The 17,179-nt window shown below is 37.9% G+C and overlaps 1 non-coding gene across 1 annotated transcript; it reads left to right on the forward strand.

The window, feature by feature from the left end:
- The first annotated feature begins 9,788 nt into the window (after positions 1-9,788).
- On the forward strand, positions 9,789-9,896 carry LOC148581216 (small nucleolar RNA R71). Its single transcript, XR_015896114.1, has one exon. It is a non-coding gene; the product is annotated as a small nucleolar RNA R71 (small nucleolar RNA).
- The last annotated feature ends 7,283 nt before the right edge of the window (positions 9,897-17,179 follow it).

Here is a 17,179-nt window from a genome sequence, read left to right on the forward strand (position 1 = left end):
ATTACAAGAATTAAATGCTAAACTAGAGAGAGGAAAGGTAGAAGAAGAAGAAATTGCAAAGGAAAAGTAAATCAAATCATGAATTAAACCTAGATCTAAGAAATTCTAATCTAGATCTAACCTAATCCTAATTCTAGAGAGAAGAGAGAGCTTCTCTCTCTAGAAACTAACTTTTCCTCCAAAACTAAACTAAACTAAAACTAATGGTAACTAGCATGTGATTCCTCTTCATTCCTTGGGTTAAATAGCATCAGAGGTGAGTTGGATTTGGGCCTGGGAAGCCCAGAAATTGCCCTAGCGGATTGCCTTTAAGTGAGTCACATGCGAGTATCGACGCGTACGCGTAGGTCATGCGTACGCGTCGCTTGACAATTTGTGTTGCACACGTACGCGTCATGTACGCGTACGCATCGCCATGCGACCTCACAATCCACGCGTGCGCATCTTCTGCGCGTGCGCGTCGTTGATCCCATCCCAAATCCTTGCTTTTCCATGATTTCTCCACTTTGCATGCTTTTCTCTCCACTCCTTTGATCCATTCCTAGCCTTTTCAATCTGAAATCACTAACAAATATATCAAGGCATCTAGTGGGATCAAAGATGAATAAAAATCAACCAATTAAGGGCCTAAAAAGCATGTTTTCACACTTAAGCACAAATTAGGAGACAATCATGAAACCATGCTATTTCATTGAATAAATGTGAGAAAAAGGTCATAAAATTCCCCAAATTAAGCACAAGATAAACCATAAAAATGGGGTTTATCAACCTCCCCACACTTAAACCATAGCATGTCCTCATGCTAAAATCAAGAAGGAAGTAAAGGGTATCAACATTTATTCAATGAAATCTAACTAAATGCAATATACCTATATGCAACTATCTAAATGAATGCGATTGCTTAGTCAAAATAAATCAATTCCCAAGAGAACATATATAGGCACAAGGGCCAAGGGCTAGCAAATCTAATCCACAATTGAATTGAGTTATTAAATATTTTTACAAACTTGCATGAAAAGTGATGGTTCTAGGTGGAAACATGTAATTGAGCAATCGAACCCTCACTGGAAGTGTTTGCACTCTATTCGCTCAAGTGTTTAGGGTCGAATCACTCAATTCTCCCCTAATCATGCTTTCTAAGATTTATTTTTCATCTAACAATCAACATTTATTTCATGCATGCATACACATATCATGAGGTCTTTTGATAGGTTGTAATGGGGCTAGGGTTAAGGTAAGATGCATATTTGATCAAGTGGACTTGAAATTTGAATATTTGATAAGCTTAAACTTCCCACCTAACCTATATAACAACCTATAAAAATCTAATACAAGCCTAACAACCCATTCTTCACTTTTTTCACATACTCATGCATTCTTTTCTTGATCACAACTTCATATGCATTGATTATTATTGAGCTTCACTTTGGGGCATTTTGTCCCTTTTTTATTTCTTTTCTTTTTCTTTTTCTTTCTTTTTCTTTTGTTTTTCTTATTTTTATTTTCTTTTCCATTTTTTTTCTTTTATTTTCTCATTTTTTTTTGCAATAAAGTATATACAAAAGTTCAATGCATATGGTTTTATATTTGATTACACATGAGTATGTACCCAATTCTCAATATTTTTAATAAAAATACAAAACTACCCTTTTTCTCAACCATTGTCCCAGGTTTCACACACTTGAATGATACACACACACATTAGCCTAAGCTAATCAAAGATCCAAATAAAGGACATTTATTATTTTTCTCTTTAAGGCTTCTAATGTGATAAATTAAGAACAAGTGGGTTGATAGTAGGCTCAAAGTTGGATAAGTTTGATAAAAGGTAAGGCTATTTGGGCAAGTGAGCTAAATGAAATGATGGCCTCAATCATATAAATGCATGTCTACACAAAATAATGGACATAGAGAATCAAACAAATCAAAGATTACAATCATAGAAAGAGAATAATGCACACAAGAAGGAAGATAAGTGGTTATAAGATGTAACCACACCATTAGGCTCAAAACTCACAAGCTTGTGTTCTTAGCTCAAAACATGATGCACAATATATATATATAAATTCAAGCAAGTTCTATGAAAAGTTTTCACTCAAATCAATTGAGGTGCCCTATAGATAAAATCCTTGGAAAATTTCATTCTTTTGACTAAGCTTATTATGTATATGTATGCAAAAATTAAGAAAATGAAACTAAAAATCGTAAAAGACCTAAAAAATGAATGCGAAAGTGTTGGGATTAGAATTTTGTCACCCAAAAGCGCCGAACAGTTGGACGACCTCCCCACACTTAAAAGTTTGCACCGTCCTCGGTGTATCCAAAGATGAGCAAGGGGGTACGGCGACTCTCCGGATTGCCACCTTCAGCTGGTAGGTCAACCGGCTGCTGCGTGTTCTTTCTTTCGCTTCCGTGTTCGATTGTGGTGCATTGTTTCATAAAAAATAGAAAATAACACCATAAGATAAGAAAATACAAAGCAAGGAAGCATAAATTGTTGGAATGAGGTAAATCACTAGAATTGAGTGAGTGAATTAGTGTGACATTAATGACAAATAGGTGTGTTAATTCTAAATTACGCGCGGTTTAGAATACACACTAGCATAAAAAGTGATGTCACAAAAGAAGCATGCACTTCACTCGTCCTAGTGTGCTTGAAATGCTCTAACTTATGGGTGAAAACAACCAAACAAGCAGTAAAGAAGCATAAAAGCATTCAAGCCAAAAACATATGGATGCATATGATCATGAAGCACAATGCATTAAGATAAATGCACATCATCCGTCAAGAAATTGCTTAATAAAAGAATATGATTCAAATTACATGGTGGCCAAATCATGCAATTCAAAGGAATTAGAATACTTGAAGGCAAAGTCATATGTACTTGGTGTTCACAAAATTAAGCATGAAAAATTCAAGACCAAGTAACAAAATGTAACCTCAGCAACGGAATCCGACAATGGATATTAACAACCATGATGTTAAAATAACATCTTATCAATGATTAGTAGCAGTGAACAGTAAACAAGATCAATAATCTAACACTTGGTATGAAATACAAAAGTTAAACGAAAATAAAACTAACTAAACAACTAACTATCTAAAGGGAATGGTTATAAATGGTATTTGGAAGTGTTGGATGAGGGGTAGGAGAAGGGAAGAAGAAAGGAGAAGGGAAGAAATGGAAAGATGATGAGAAAAGAAGATGGATGAAATAAGGGAATCTACGCGTGCGCGTGCATCACTCGTGCGCGTGGGAATGGTGTAGTTGAAACGACGCGTACGCGTATATCACGCGTGCGCGTCGATGGCTTATTTGGAGAGTGACGCATACGCGTCGTGTACGCATACACGTGAGTAGCTTTGTGCCAAAGGCACAATGTTCGCGTGATGTAGGCACAACTCTCGGGAAAATATATGGAATGTGAAATTTTTTATCCACGCGTGTGCGTGGGTGACGCGTGCGCGTGGGTGACGCGTGCGCGTGGATTGGCTGAAAAGCTTGGGGCACGCGTACGCATGTAGCATACGTGCGCGTGGGTTAATACTCTATTTTTCAAAAATTTTCATGTTTTTGCACCAAACCAAGCATTCCAAACCTCCAAATAGCTACCAAAACACCATAAAACCTTATTTGACATATTAAACTACCAAATATACTCAACAAATCAATCAAAACATGAAAGTAAACTAATTTTACCAATATATACAAAAGAGAAAAAAAAAGGAAGAATTTTACCATGGTGGAGTGTCTCCCACCTAGCACTTTTGTTTATTGTCCTTAAGTTGGACTTATGGGGAGCTCCTCTCAAGGTGGCTTGTGCTTAAAGCTATCTTTGAACATCCACCAATGCTTGAGTCTCCAATAAGTTCCATTCTTCAAATTTAATGCCTTCAAACTTTGATGGAGTTCTTCACAAACCATGAGCTCACAAATTTGATTCTCCTTATGCAATCCGGGATCCCACACTTTGTTTTGACACCCATCTTCAAATTGATCAACATTGTTCCATCCGGGTGGTAAGCAAGATGAATTCTCAATGAAGTGCCCAAACATCCTTCTAGACCCATCTAGTTGAGCACTAGCCAAACCTTTATATTTCATCTTTGATGTATCAACCATAATAAGCCTTGATTTGTGGTGCACGGAATTGTGATCACACTTTTCACAACTCCGGTACAACTAACTAGTAAGTGCACTGGGTCGTCCAAGTAATAAAACCTTACGCGAGTAAGGGTCGATCCCACGGAGATTGCCGGCTTGAAGCAAGCTATGGTCATCCTGTAAATCTTAGTCAGGAAGATTCAATTGGTTATGAGTTTTGATAATTGAAAGATAAATAAAACGTAAATTAAAATAAAGATACTTATGTAATTCATTGGTGGGAATTTCAGATAAGCGTTTGGAGATGCTTTGTTGCTTCTGAACCTCTGATTTCCTATTGTCTTCATCCAATCATGCATGCTCCCTTCCATGGCAAGCTGTATGTTGGTGGATCACCGTTGTCAATGGCTACCATCCGTCCTCTCAGTGAAAATGGTCTAGGTATGGTTTCTGTACGGCTAATCAACTGTCAGATCTCTCGTCTCGGATGAAAAATACCAGGCACAACTACCGCACGGCTAATCATCTGTCGGTTCTCACTTGTGTCAGAATAGGATCTCTCTATCCTTTTGCACACTATCACTGCGCCCAACATTCGTGAGTTTGAAGCTCGTCACAGTCATCCCGTCCCACATCCTACTCGGAATACCACAGACAAGGTTTAGACTTTCTGGATCTCAAGAATGCTACCAATTGGTTCTAGCCTCTATCACAAGGTTCTAATCTCACGGATTTGAATGCTCTGTTGTCAGGAGAGGCAAGTCAAATCCGTGGATCAGAGACTATACTCCGACTGTCGTCTAATGACTACGTTGAACATCATGTAGACCGCTTGTGGTTGTCAGGCACGCGGATCTTGGCTAAGCGAGTAACGAAGATAGTGGGTGATTGTCACGGGTCACCCCTTCATTCTGACTTAACTAAATTAAGTATGAGAGTATATCTTAGAGAAGAAGTATCTTGCATTAATTCATGAAGAACGGCAGAGCTCAGCACCTTAATCTAAGAGGTGTAGAAACTCCACCGTTGGAAAATACATAAGAGAAAAAGGTCTAGGCATGGCCGAATAGCCAGCCTCCCAAATGTGAACAATGGTATAAGATGATAAAAGGTCCCAATACAATAGGAAAGACTAGTATTTATACTAAACTAGTTACTAAGGATTATAGAAATTGAGTAATTAAGTGCAGAGAGTGCAGAAATCCACTTCCGGGGCCCACTTGGTGTGTGCTTGGACTGAGCGTTGAGATTTACACATGCATAGGCCTTTTCTGGAGTTAAACACCAGCTTGGATGCCAGTTTGGGCGTTTAACTCCAGTTCTGGTGTCAGTTCCGGCGTTTTACGCCAGAAAAGGGTCTCTATCTGGTGTTGAATACCAGTTTGGGCCATCAAATCTCGGGCAAAATATGAACTATTATATATTTATGGAAAGCCCAAGATGTTAGCTTTCCAGAACAATTGAGAACGCGCCAATTGGACTTCTGTAACTCCAGAAAAATGTGTTTGAGTGCAGGGAGGTTAGAATCCAACAGCATCTGCAGTCCTTTCTCAGCCTCTGAATCAGATTTTTGCTCAGGTCCCTCAATTTCAGCCAAAAAATACCTAAAATTACAAAAAAAAATACACAAACTCATAGTAAAGTCCAGAAATATGATTTTTGCATAAAAACTAATAAAAATATATTAAAAAGTAACTAAAACATACTAAAAATTACCTAAAAACAATGCCAAAAAGCGTATAAATTATCCGCTCATCACAACACCAAACTTAAATTGTTGCTTGTCCCCAAGCAACTAAAAATAAAATAGGATAAAAAGAAGAAAAAATATAATAAATTTTAAAATATCAATGAAGCTTAGTTCCAATTAGATGATCAGGACTAGTAGCTTTTTGCTTCTGAACAGTTTTGGCATCTCACTTTATCCTTTGAAGTTCAGAATGATTGGCATCCTTAGGAACTCAGAATTCAGATAGTGTTATTGATTCTCCTAGTTTAGTATGTTGATTCTTGAATATAGCTACTTTATGAGTCTTGGCCGTGACCCTTAGCATTTTATTTTCCAGTATTACCACCGGATACATAAATGCCACGGACACATAACTGGGTGAAACTTTTCAGATTGTGACTCAACTTTGCTAGAGTCCCCAGTTAGAGGTGCCCAGAGTTCTTAAGCACACTCTTTTTGCTTTGGATCACGACTTTTACCACTCAGTCTCAAGCTTTTCACTTGGACCTTCATGACACAAGCACATGGTTAGGGACAGCTTGATTTGGCCGTTTAGGTCAGGATTTTATTCCTTTGGGTCCTCCTATCCATTAATGCTCAAAGTCTTGGATCCTTTTTACCCTTGCCTTTTAGTTTAAAGGGTTATTGGCTTTTTGCTCTTGCCTTTTGGTTTAAAGAGCTATTGGCTTTTTCTGCTTGCTTTTTCTTTTTCTTTCTTTTTCTTTATTTTTCGCCCTTTTTTTATTTTTTTTTGCAAGCTTTGTGTTTTTCACTACTTTTTCTTGCTTCAAGAATCAATTTTATGAATCTTCAGATTATCAATAATATTTCTCTTTTTTCATTATTCTTTCAAGATCCAACAATTTTAACATTCATAAAATTCACTATAAAAAATATGCACTGTTCAAGTATTCATTCAGAAAACAAAAAGTATTGTCACCACATTCATAGCTTTAAGACATAGACACTAAACACTAATGATCATGTAATGAAGACACAAACATAGTCAAAACATAAAGCATAAAAACCAAAAAACAGAAAAGAAAATAAACAAGGAGATTAAAGAACGGGTCCACCTTAGTGATGGTGGCTTCTTCTTCCTCTTGAAGAACCAATGGAGTTCTTGAGCTCCTCTATGTCTCTTCCTTGCCTTTGTTGCTCCTCTCTCATGGCCTTTTGGTCCTCTCTGATTTCATGGAGGATGATGGAGTGCTCCTGGTGCTCCACTCTTAGTTGCTCCATGTTGGAACTCAATTCTCTTAAAGAGGTGTTGAGTTGCTCCCAATGGTTGTGTGGAGGGAAATGCATCCTTTGAGGCATCTCAGGGATTTCTTGATGAGGGACTTCCTCATGCTCTTGTTGAGGTCCATGAGTGGGCTCTCTTGTTTGCTCCATCCTCTTTCTAGTGATGGGCTTTTGAGATGAATCTCTCCATCTCCCATGACTCGGAGTTGGAAGCAACTGCCTTCCCTTTCTTCTTCCTAGAGGTTTTTCTGGCCTTAGGTGCCATTAATGGTTATGAAAAAACAAAAAGCATAGCTTCTTCCCACACCAAACTTACAAGGTTTGCTCGTCCTTGAGCAAAAGAAGAAAGAAAGGAGGAGGAGAAGAAGAAGAAATGGAGGAGATAGAGGGGTGTTTTGAATTCGGCCAAGGGGGTTTAAGTGTTTATGATGTGTGAAATTGAAGGTGGTAAGGAGGGGTATTTATAGGGTAAGAGAGAGAGGGAATTCGTGTAAGACGGGGTTGGGTTTGGGAGGAAAATATTTTGAATTTGAATGGTGAGGTAGGTAGGGTTTTATGATGGGTTTTTGGGGAATAGTGGATGGATGTGAGTGGTGAAGAGATTATGGGGAAGAGGGTAGGACTTGATAGGTAAATGGTGTGTGGGGAATAGGTATTGATGTGATTGGTCAAGGGTATTTGGAGAAGAGTGTTATAGAAAGGTGTGAAGAGGAGAGAGAGTGAGTTGGAGTAGATGGGGATCATGTGGGGTCCACAGATCCTGAGGTGTCAAGGAATTCTGGTCCCTGCACCTTTCTGGCATTTAAACACCCCTGGACAGCCCTTTCTAGCGTTTAAACGCCAGTAAGTCTGTCCTCCAGGGTGTGCTATTTTTGATGCTGTTTTTGATTTCGCTTTAATTCTGCAGCTATTTTTGTGACTCCACATGATCATCAACCTAAAGAAAACATAAACTAACAGTGGAAAATGAAATGAAAAAGTAATTAACATAGATAAATAAGATTAGGTTGCCTCCCAATAAGCGCGTATTTAATGTCAATAGCTTGACAGTAAGCTCTTATAGAGCTTCACAGATACTCAGAGCATGATTGTGGCCTCCTAACACCAAACTTAGAGTTTGAATGTGGGGGCTCTACTTGACTCTGTATGGAGAGAATTGGATGAAGCTTTTCATGCTTCTTCTCCATGTTTACAGAAGAAGATCCTTGAGCCTTAAACACAAGGTAGTCCTCATTCAATTGAAGGACTAACTCTCCTCTGTCCACATCAATCACAGCCCTTGCTGTGGCTAGGAAGGGTCTTCCAAGGATGATGGATTCATTCTCATCCTTCCCAGTGTCTAGGATTATGAAGTCAGTAGGGATGTAAAGGCCTTCAACCTTCACTAAGACATCCTCTACAAGTCCATAAGCCTGTTTCATTGATTTGTCTACCATCTCTAGTGAGATTCTTGCAGCTTGTACCTCAAAGATCCATAGTTTCTCCATTACAGAGAGTGGCATGAGGTTTATACCTGACCCCAGGTCACACAGAGCCTTCTCAAAGGTCATGGTGCCTATGGTACAAGGTATTAAGAACCTTCCAGGATCCGGTTTCTTCTGAGGTAATTTCTGCTAAACCAAGGTATTCAGTTTATTGATGAGCAATGGAGGTTCATCCTCCCAAGTCTCATTACCAAATAACTTGGCATTCACCTTCATGATTGCTCCTAGATACCGAGCAACTTACTTTTCAACAATATCTTCATCCTCTTCAGAGGAAGAATACTCATCAGAGCTCATGAATGGTAATAGTAAGTTCAGTAGAATCTCTATGGTCTCTGTATGAGCCTTAGATTCCTTTGGTTCCTCATTAGGGAACTCCTTAGTGGTCAGTGGACGTCCATTGAGGTCTTCCTCACTGTAAATCACTGCCTCTTCCTCCTCTATAGGTTCGGTCACTTTGGATATATTGATGGCCTTGCACTCTCTCCTTGGATTCTCTTCTGTTTTGCTTGGGAGAGTACTATGAGGGATTTCAGTAACTTTTTTACTCAGCTGACCCACTTATGCCTCCAAATTTTTTATGGAGGACCTTATTTCAGTCATGAAACTGAGAGTGGTCTTAGATAGATCAGAGACTATGGTTGCTAAGTCAGAGAGGCTCTGCTTAGAATTCTCTGTCTGTTGCTGAAAAGATGATAGAAAAGGCTTGCTATTGCCAAACCTATTTCTCCTACCATTATTATTATTGAAGTCTTGTTGAGGCTTCTGTTGATCCTTCCATGAGAAATTTGGATGATTTCTCCATGAAGGATTATAGGTGTTTCCATGGGATTCTCCCGTGTAATTCACCTCTTCCATTGCATGATTTTCAAGGTCATAAGCTTCTCCTTCAGAGGAAGCTTCTTTAGTACTGCCGGATGCAGCTTGCATTCCAGTCAGATTCTGAGAAATCATATTGACTTTCTGCGTCAATATTTTATTCTGAGCCAATATGACATTCAGAGTATCAGTCTCAAGAACTCCTTTCTTCTGAGTCATCCCATTATTCACAGGATTTCTTTCAGAAGTATATATGAATTGGTTATTTGTAACCATTTCAATGAGTTCTTGGGCTTCTGCAGATGTTTTCTTTAGATGAAGAGATCTACCAGTAGAGTGGTCCAATGACATCTTGGACAATTCAGACAGACCATCATTGAATATACCTAAGATGTTCCATTCTAAAAGCATGTCAAAAGGATATCTTCTGATCAATTACTTGTATCTTTCCCAAGCTTCATAGAGGGACTCACCTTCCTTCTGTCTGAAGGTTTAGACTTTCACTCTAAGCTTGCTCATCTTTTGAGGTGAAAAGAATTTAGCCAAGAAAGTATTGACCAACTTTTCCCAAGAGTTTAGGCTTTCTCTAGGTTGTGAGTCCAACCATATCCTAGCTCTGTCTCTTACAGCAAAGGGAAAAAACATAAGTCTGTAGACCTCGGGATCAACCCCATTGGTCTTAACAGTGTCACAGATTTGTAAGAATTTAGCTAAGAACTGATAAGGATCTTCCAATGGAAGTCCATGAAACTTGCAATTCTGCTGCATTAGAGAAACTAATTGAGGCTTAAGCTCAAAGTTGTTTGCTCCAATTGCAGGAATTGAGATGCTTCTTCCATAGAAGTTGGAAGTTGGTGCAGTAAAGTCACCAAGCATCTTCCTTGCATCTCCATCATTGTTCTCAGGTTCGGCTGCCATGTCTGCCTCTTTTTTGAAATTTGCTGTAAGGTCCTCTCCGGAGTGTTGTGCTTTAGCTTCTCTTAGCTTCCTCTTCAGAGTCCTTTCAGGTTCAGGATCAGCTTCAACAAGAATATCTTTATCCCTGTTCCTGCTCATATGAAAAAGAAGAGAAGAGAGAAGAGAAACCCTCTATGTCACAATATAGAGATTCTTTTATGTGTCAGAGGAAAAGAAGAATAGAAAAATGAGGCAGAGAGAATAAGAAGAATTCAAACACAGAGAGAGGGAGAGGGTTTGAATTATTAGATGAGTAGAAGAGAAATGTTAGTAAATAAATAAAATAAATAGAAAGAGATGAGAGAGAGAGTATTCGAATTTTAAGAAGAGGGAAAAGAAAAATATTTTTATTTTTATTTAATTAATTAAGTTAGTTTCAAAAATTTGAAAAAAATACAAGAAAATTAAAAACTAAAACAATTAGTTAATTAAAAAGATTTTTGAAAAAGTGGTTAGTAATTTTCGAAAATTAGAAGTGAAAAAGTAGTTAGGTGGTTTTGAAAAAGATAAGAAATAGTAAACTTTTTAAAATTAAAACAAACAAGTCAAGTAGTTAGTTAAAAAAGATTTGAAAATAAATTTTGAAAAGATAAGAAGTTAGAAAAGATTTTGAAATTAAAATTACAAAAAGATATGATTGAAATTTATTTTGAAAAAGAATTGAAAAAGAAATTAAAAAGATTTGATTTTTAAAATTAAAGTTGATGACTTGACTAATAAGAAACTAAAAGATATGATTCTAGAATTTAGAGATTGAACCTTTCTTAATAAGAAAGTAACAAACTTGAAATTTTTGAATCAAAACATTAATTGTTAGCAAGGATTTTCGAAAATATGAAATAAAATTAAGAAAAAGATTTTGAAAAATTAGTTTTAAAATTTTTGAAAACATTAAAAGAAAAATGAAAAAGCTTTTGAAAAATTTTAAGAATGAAATTCGAAAATAAAAAAAATGAAAAAGAATTGATTTTGAAAAAGATTTGAAAAGATAATGTTTTTTTTTTTAAATTAAAATTTTGACTTGACTAACAAGAAACAACTAAATTTTAAAAATTTTTGACCAAGTCAACTCAATTTCGAAAATTATGAGAAGAATAAGGAAAAGATATTTTTTTGACTTTTGAATTTTTAATGAGGAGAGAGAAAAATAACAAAATGAAACAAAACATAAAAATTTAAGATCAAAACAAATCATGCATGCAAGAACACTTTGAATGTCAAGATGAACACCAAGAACACTTTGAAGATCATGATGAACATCAAGAACATATTTTTGAAAATTTTTTTAAGAAAAGAAAGACATGTAAGACATCAAACTTAAGAACTTTTGTACTAGGGACACTAACAATTTGAAAATGCATATGAAAAACAAGAAAAGACACAAAAAAAGAAAATGTAAAGATCAAACAAAGAAAATCATCAAGAACAACTTGAAGATCATGAAAAACATAATGCATGAATTTTCGAAAATTTTAAGAAAATTAAAAAAAATGCAATTGACACCAAACTTAAAATTTGACACAAGACTCAAACAAGAAACACAAAATTTTTTTTGGTTTTTATGATTTTATTAATTTTTTTTGTATTTTTTTCAAAATTATTTTGGAAAAAGAAAATAAAGAAATTCAAAATTTTTAATAAGAATTCCAGGATTCATGCAATGTTAGTCTAAAGTTTCGGTCCAAAAGAATTAGACATGGCCAAATCGCCAACCAAGCTTTAGCACAGAATTATAAATGAGAATCCAAAGGCTCCTCCAATAGCTGCAATGATAAGTGGAAGCTTGATAAATCACTATTTTATGGTTTATATTGTGTTTAATTGTATGGTTTTATCAATTCTTTACCCACTTATTCATATGATTAGCATGCATTTATAATTCTTTCCCAAAATTATTCCATGATTGAAAATTTGCTTCCTAGGGATTTTTTAATTATGTATTTTAATTCTCCTTTATTCCATTCGATGTCGTGATCTGTGTGTTAAGTGTTTCAGGCTTTATAGGGCATGAATGACTTAGAGATTGGAAAGGAAGCTTGCAAAAGTGGACAGAACACAAGAAATGGAGGAGATGACCAGCGAGAAGTGACGCGGACGCATGGCTCACGCGACCGCGCGGATCGGAATTGCAGAAGTGATGCGGAGGCGTGGACGACGCACACGCGTGGCAAGGCAAAACGCCGGATGACGCGTCCGCATGAATGACGCGATTGCGTGACACGCGCGATCTGCAGAATCTGCAGAATTCACTGGGGGCGATTTTGGGCCCTGTTTTGACCCAGTTTTCGGCCCAAAAAAGCAAACTAGAGCCAGGAAACATGCAGAAAGGAAAAAGAACATTCATTACAGACAATTCTCAGTTTTAGATCTAGTTTTTACTCCTCCTCTAGGTTTTCTCTCTACACATTCATAGTTCTTAGGATTTTATTTTTATTGCTTTTCGCATTGGGATATTGAGAAGAGTTATTACCTCAGCAAGACTTCGTCATTCTCGTTTGTTTTCTTTACCTGTCTCTTACTCTTCCATGTCCTCTGTTTACTCAGAATTATTATTGGATTATTTTTAGAATTTATTAATACAAGAACTATTTTTATTTCTAATTGATCCCTTTGATTATTATTTATCATGTCTTTCTATATTTTCCTTTTCTATGTTATGAATTCTACATTTACAATGAGCGAGTAGTTCCATAACTTGGATGGGAGTTGATTGAAAGGAAGACCTTGAGTTGGAATGCTTAAAAGAAAAATTGTAATTGGGTTTATTGTTGGATTGCCCTCTAGTCACTGACACCAATCTTTTTCAATTGAGCGGATTGGAATTTGTGAATAGAAATAGCTTTCCAACTTGCTTGACTTTCCCTTACCTAGTAAGGGATAACTAAACAGAACAACCCTTAATTATCAATTAATCTTGAGAGTACTCCAACAAGAATAGGGCTTCCAACTAATCTACTCCGAGTCAAGATTTTTATTTAAAATTACATAAATTCTCCAATTTAATTTCTTGTTATTCAACTCAAACCATTTTTGAAAACATCTGATTAATAAAATAGCACATCTCTCTGTAACTCGTTGGGAGACGACCTGTGATTCATACTCCTAGTATTTTAATTTAAATTTTGTGAAAACCCTTCTAAATTGATAAGCGAATTTTTGGTTGGTTAAGAACTGTACTTGCAACGTATCTCTTATAATAATTTCTTAACTCGCCAATTTCTGCCACGTCAATTTTTGGCGCCGTTACCGGGGAGTTGCAATAGAGTGCTAAACTTATTAATTGGGATTTATTTATTTGCATTTTATTTTATTTTGCTACTATGAGCTTCATGTTTCTTTTGTTAAATGACGCGTTCACTTCCTGATCCAAGCTTGCCAGTATTCGATCCTGAGATTGAAAGAACTATTTCACGAATAAGGCAAGCTCGGCGTCGGTTAGTCCTCTCTGAGGGCGGATCTGAATTGTCACTTGAGGAAGAAACAGGCTCCCTTTCTGTTGATTCGGTTGATTTATGTGCAGGTGACATGGCAGCACCTAGGAGAATTACTATCCAGGAGGCTGGAGCCCCTGATTTTTCAATGCAACCGTTTTAAGCGCATCATCCAGCGGTGGCTACAGGCTTTGAAATAAAAATAGCACTGCTCAATTTGATGACCAAGTTTCATGGCTTACCTGCTCAAGAGCTTATCAAGCACCTTAGAGACTTCCAAGCAGCCTGTTCTACTATCAGGCGTGATGGTGCAGATGAAACTTCCATTTTGTTAAAAGCCTTCCCATTCTCTCTTGAGGAAAAGGCGAGAGAGTGGTACTACACTCAACCCGCAGCAACTGTATCCGACTGGAATACACTTAGAAGAGAATTTTTGGAAAAATTCTTTCCAGCTGAAGTTACTGATAAACTGAGGAAAGACATTTCCATGATTGTTCAGGATGAATCCGAGACTCTCTATGAATACTGGGAGGCGCTTCAACAACCTTCTGGAAGCATGCCCCCACCATATGATTGACAATATAGTATTGCTCGGCTACGTCACACAGGGCATGAGGCCCCAAGATAAGACCACGTTGGAAAGTGCTAGCAATGGGTCTATGAAGAAGTACAAGACCACTGATGAGGCATGGCAATTGATCAGCGACTTAGCTGAATCTACTCGGAATCACAGGCAGAAACAAGGCCGTTCAAAAGCTGTTGCAAAAGTATCCTCTAGCAGAGAGACTGCTGCTCTAACTCAGAGTATCTGTGAAATGACCAACTTACTGAAGCAGATGCAATTGAATCAACAACAAGTTCAGCAAGCTCAACCTTCTCCACCACAGTAAAGCCAACAGTTAGTCCCACAGAGAGTTTGCAAAATCTGTGCTGATTATAGCCATTATACTGATGAATGTCCGCAGCTCCAGCAGGAAGATAACACCGTGGCAGCCACTCATAACTTCTATGACCACCCCAACCAAGGGTACAATCAAGATAGCAGTTACAGCCATGGATGGCAGGATAATTCTAACCAGAATTGGAGGGACAACAATAACAGAAGAGGCAGAGATAGTCAGGGAAATCAGAGGTGGAATAATAACAACAACAGGCAGCAGAACCAGAACCAGCCTTACAGAGCACCTCACCTGAGGCAATTCCAAGGATCACAGCACAACCAACAGCAGACCTCTCAGATCACTTACCCCTCTTCAATCTTCTAATGATGAGTTACTACAATCTATTGATCGGAGACAACAGGCCATGGAAAATAACCTTAATTCTACTCTAAATGGTCTGAACTCTACCTTGCAAGCTCTTATCTCACAGATTGGATCAATGAATAACTCCAATAACCAGCCTTTGAGCTCTAGTGGAATCCCCTCTCAACCATTACCTAATCCAAAGGGTGACATTAATGCCATCACCCTAAGGTCCGGAACCACACTGCAGGAGAGGAATCAGGAGGAGCCAAACCCACCAGAACACGCCTCAGCTGAAGAGGTAGTGGAAGTAGAAGATGTTGAAGAGGAAGAGGACATACAGGACATGGTTGATGAAGAAGAAGTTCAACCACAGGAAGAAGCACCAAAGGACACTGAAGCTGTGAAGGACGCCATTCCTATTCCATTTCCACAAATTGCAAGGAAGGCCAGGAAGCAGATGGAACCTGATCCCAAAATGGTAGACATATTCCAAAAGATTGAGGTAACTGTTCCCCTTTTTGATGTTATACAGCAGGTACCTAAGTACGCAAAGTTTCTAAAAGATTTATGTATACATAAAGACAAAATTAATGAATTAGAAACTATTCCTTTAGGTAGTTCTATATCTGCTTTAATGGGAGGTATACCTGAAAAGTGTAGTGATCTAGGTCCATGTATGGTTAATTGTATTATTGGTGGTGTGATATTTTTTGACTGCATGTGTGATTTAGGAGCATGTGTTAGTATAATGTCTTTGTCTATATATGATAATTTGAGGCTCCCTCCCTTAAAAAGGTCGGCAGCTCATTTTGTGTTAGCAGATAAAAGCATTATTATAGTGGTTGAAATCGCTGAAGATGTATTAGTGGGCATTAAGGGGCTCACCTTCCCCATTGATTTTTATATCCTGGAGATGCCCCAAAATGACTCAGAGAAGCCATCATCAATCCTGCTTGGAAGACCATTCCTAAAAACCTCAAAGTTCAAATTGGATGCTTTCTCAAGAACATACTCTTTTGAAATAGATGGCCGAGTAGTAATCTTCAATCTGAATGGAGCTATGAAGCATCTTTCGGAGGATCATTCTATCCTCCAGTGTGACATCATAGATGAAACCGTGGCTGAAATTCACCAGGAGGAATTTGAAGAGAAGTACATAGGACAAAGTCCGAGTGTGGGGACACTTTCTGAGGATAATGACAGTGCTTTACCATTGTTACCAGCTCCAAACAACCCAGAGCCTGACCATGAGCATAAGTTAGAATTGAAACCCCTCCCTCCATACCTCAAATATGCTTACCTTGAGGACAAGCAGAAGTTTCCAGTTATCATTGCAAGGGAACTCACTTCTCAACAAGAAGAGCAGCTACTTAGTGTGCTGAGGAGGCACAAGAAGGCAATTGGTTAGAGTTTGGCAGACATAGTAGGCATCAACCCTCGAGTTTATGAGCACAGAATATTCTTAGAAGAGGGAGCAAAGCCTGTCCGTCAACCCCAGAGAAGACTAAACCCCACTATCTTAGAGGTTGTCAAGAAGGAAGTGACCAGACTACTGGAGGCAGATATCATCTACCGCATCTCAGACAGTGAATGGGTAAGCCCATTACAAGTGGTGCCCAAGAAGTCTGGAGTCACTACAGTGAAGAATGAGCATGGAGAGCTCATGGCAACCAGAGTTCAGAACGCCTGGAGGGTCTGCATTGATTACAGACGCCTCAACCAGGCCACTCGTAAGGATCACTATCCTCTTCCATTCATTGATCAAATGCCCTTTGGCTTATGCAATGCACCAGCTACTTTCCAAAGGTGCATGATGAGTCTTTTCTCTGATCTTATTGAGGATTGTATGGAGGTTTTTATGGATGACTTTAGTGTATATGGTGATTCCTTCAATCTTTGCTTGGATAGTTTATCTAGAGTGTTAGATAGATGTGTCAGTACAAACCTTGTATTGAATTTTGAAAAATGTCACTTTATGGTTAAACAAGGGATTATACTAGGACATGTTGTGTCTAATACTGGCATTTCTGTAGATCCTGCAAAGGTAGATGTTATTTCTAGTTTACCTTACCCTTCTTTTATGAGGGAAGTCCATTCGTTCCTTGGCCATACAGGTTTTTACAGGAGATTCATTAAGGACTTTAGTAAGGTAGGTCTTCCC

The sequence above is a fragment of the Arachis ipaensis genome, chromosome B10 (assembly GCF_059453495.1).
Source record: "Arachis ipaensis isolate K30076 ecotype BB chromosome B10, ASM5945349v1, whole genome shotgun sequence".
Lineage (NCBI taxonomy): Eukaryota > Viridiplantae > Streptophyta > Magnoliopsida > Fabales > Fabaceae > Arachis > Arachis ipaensis.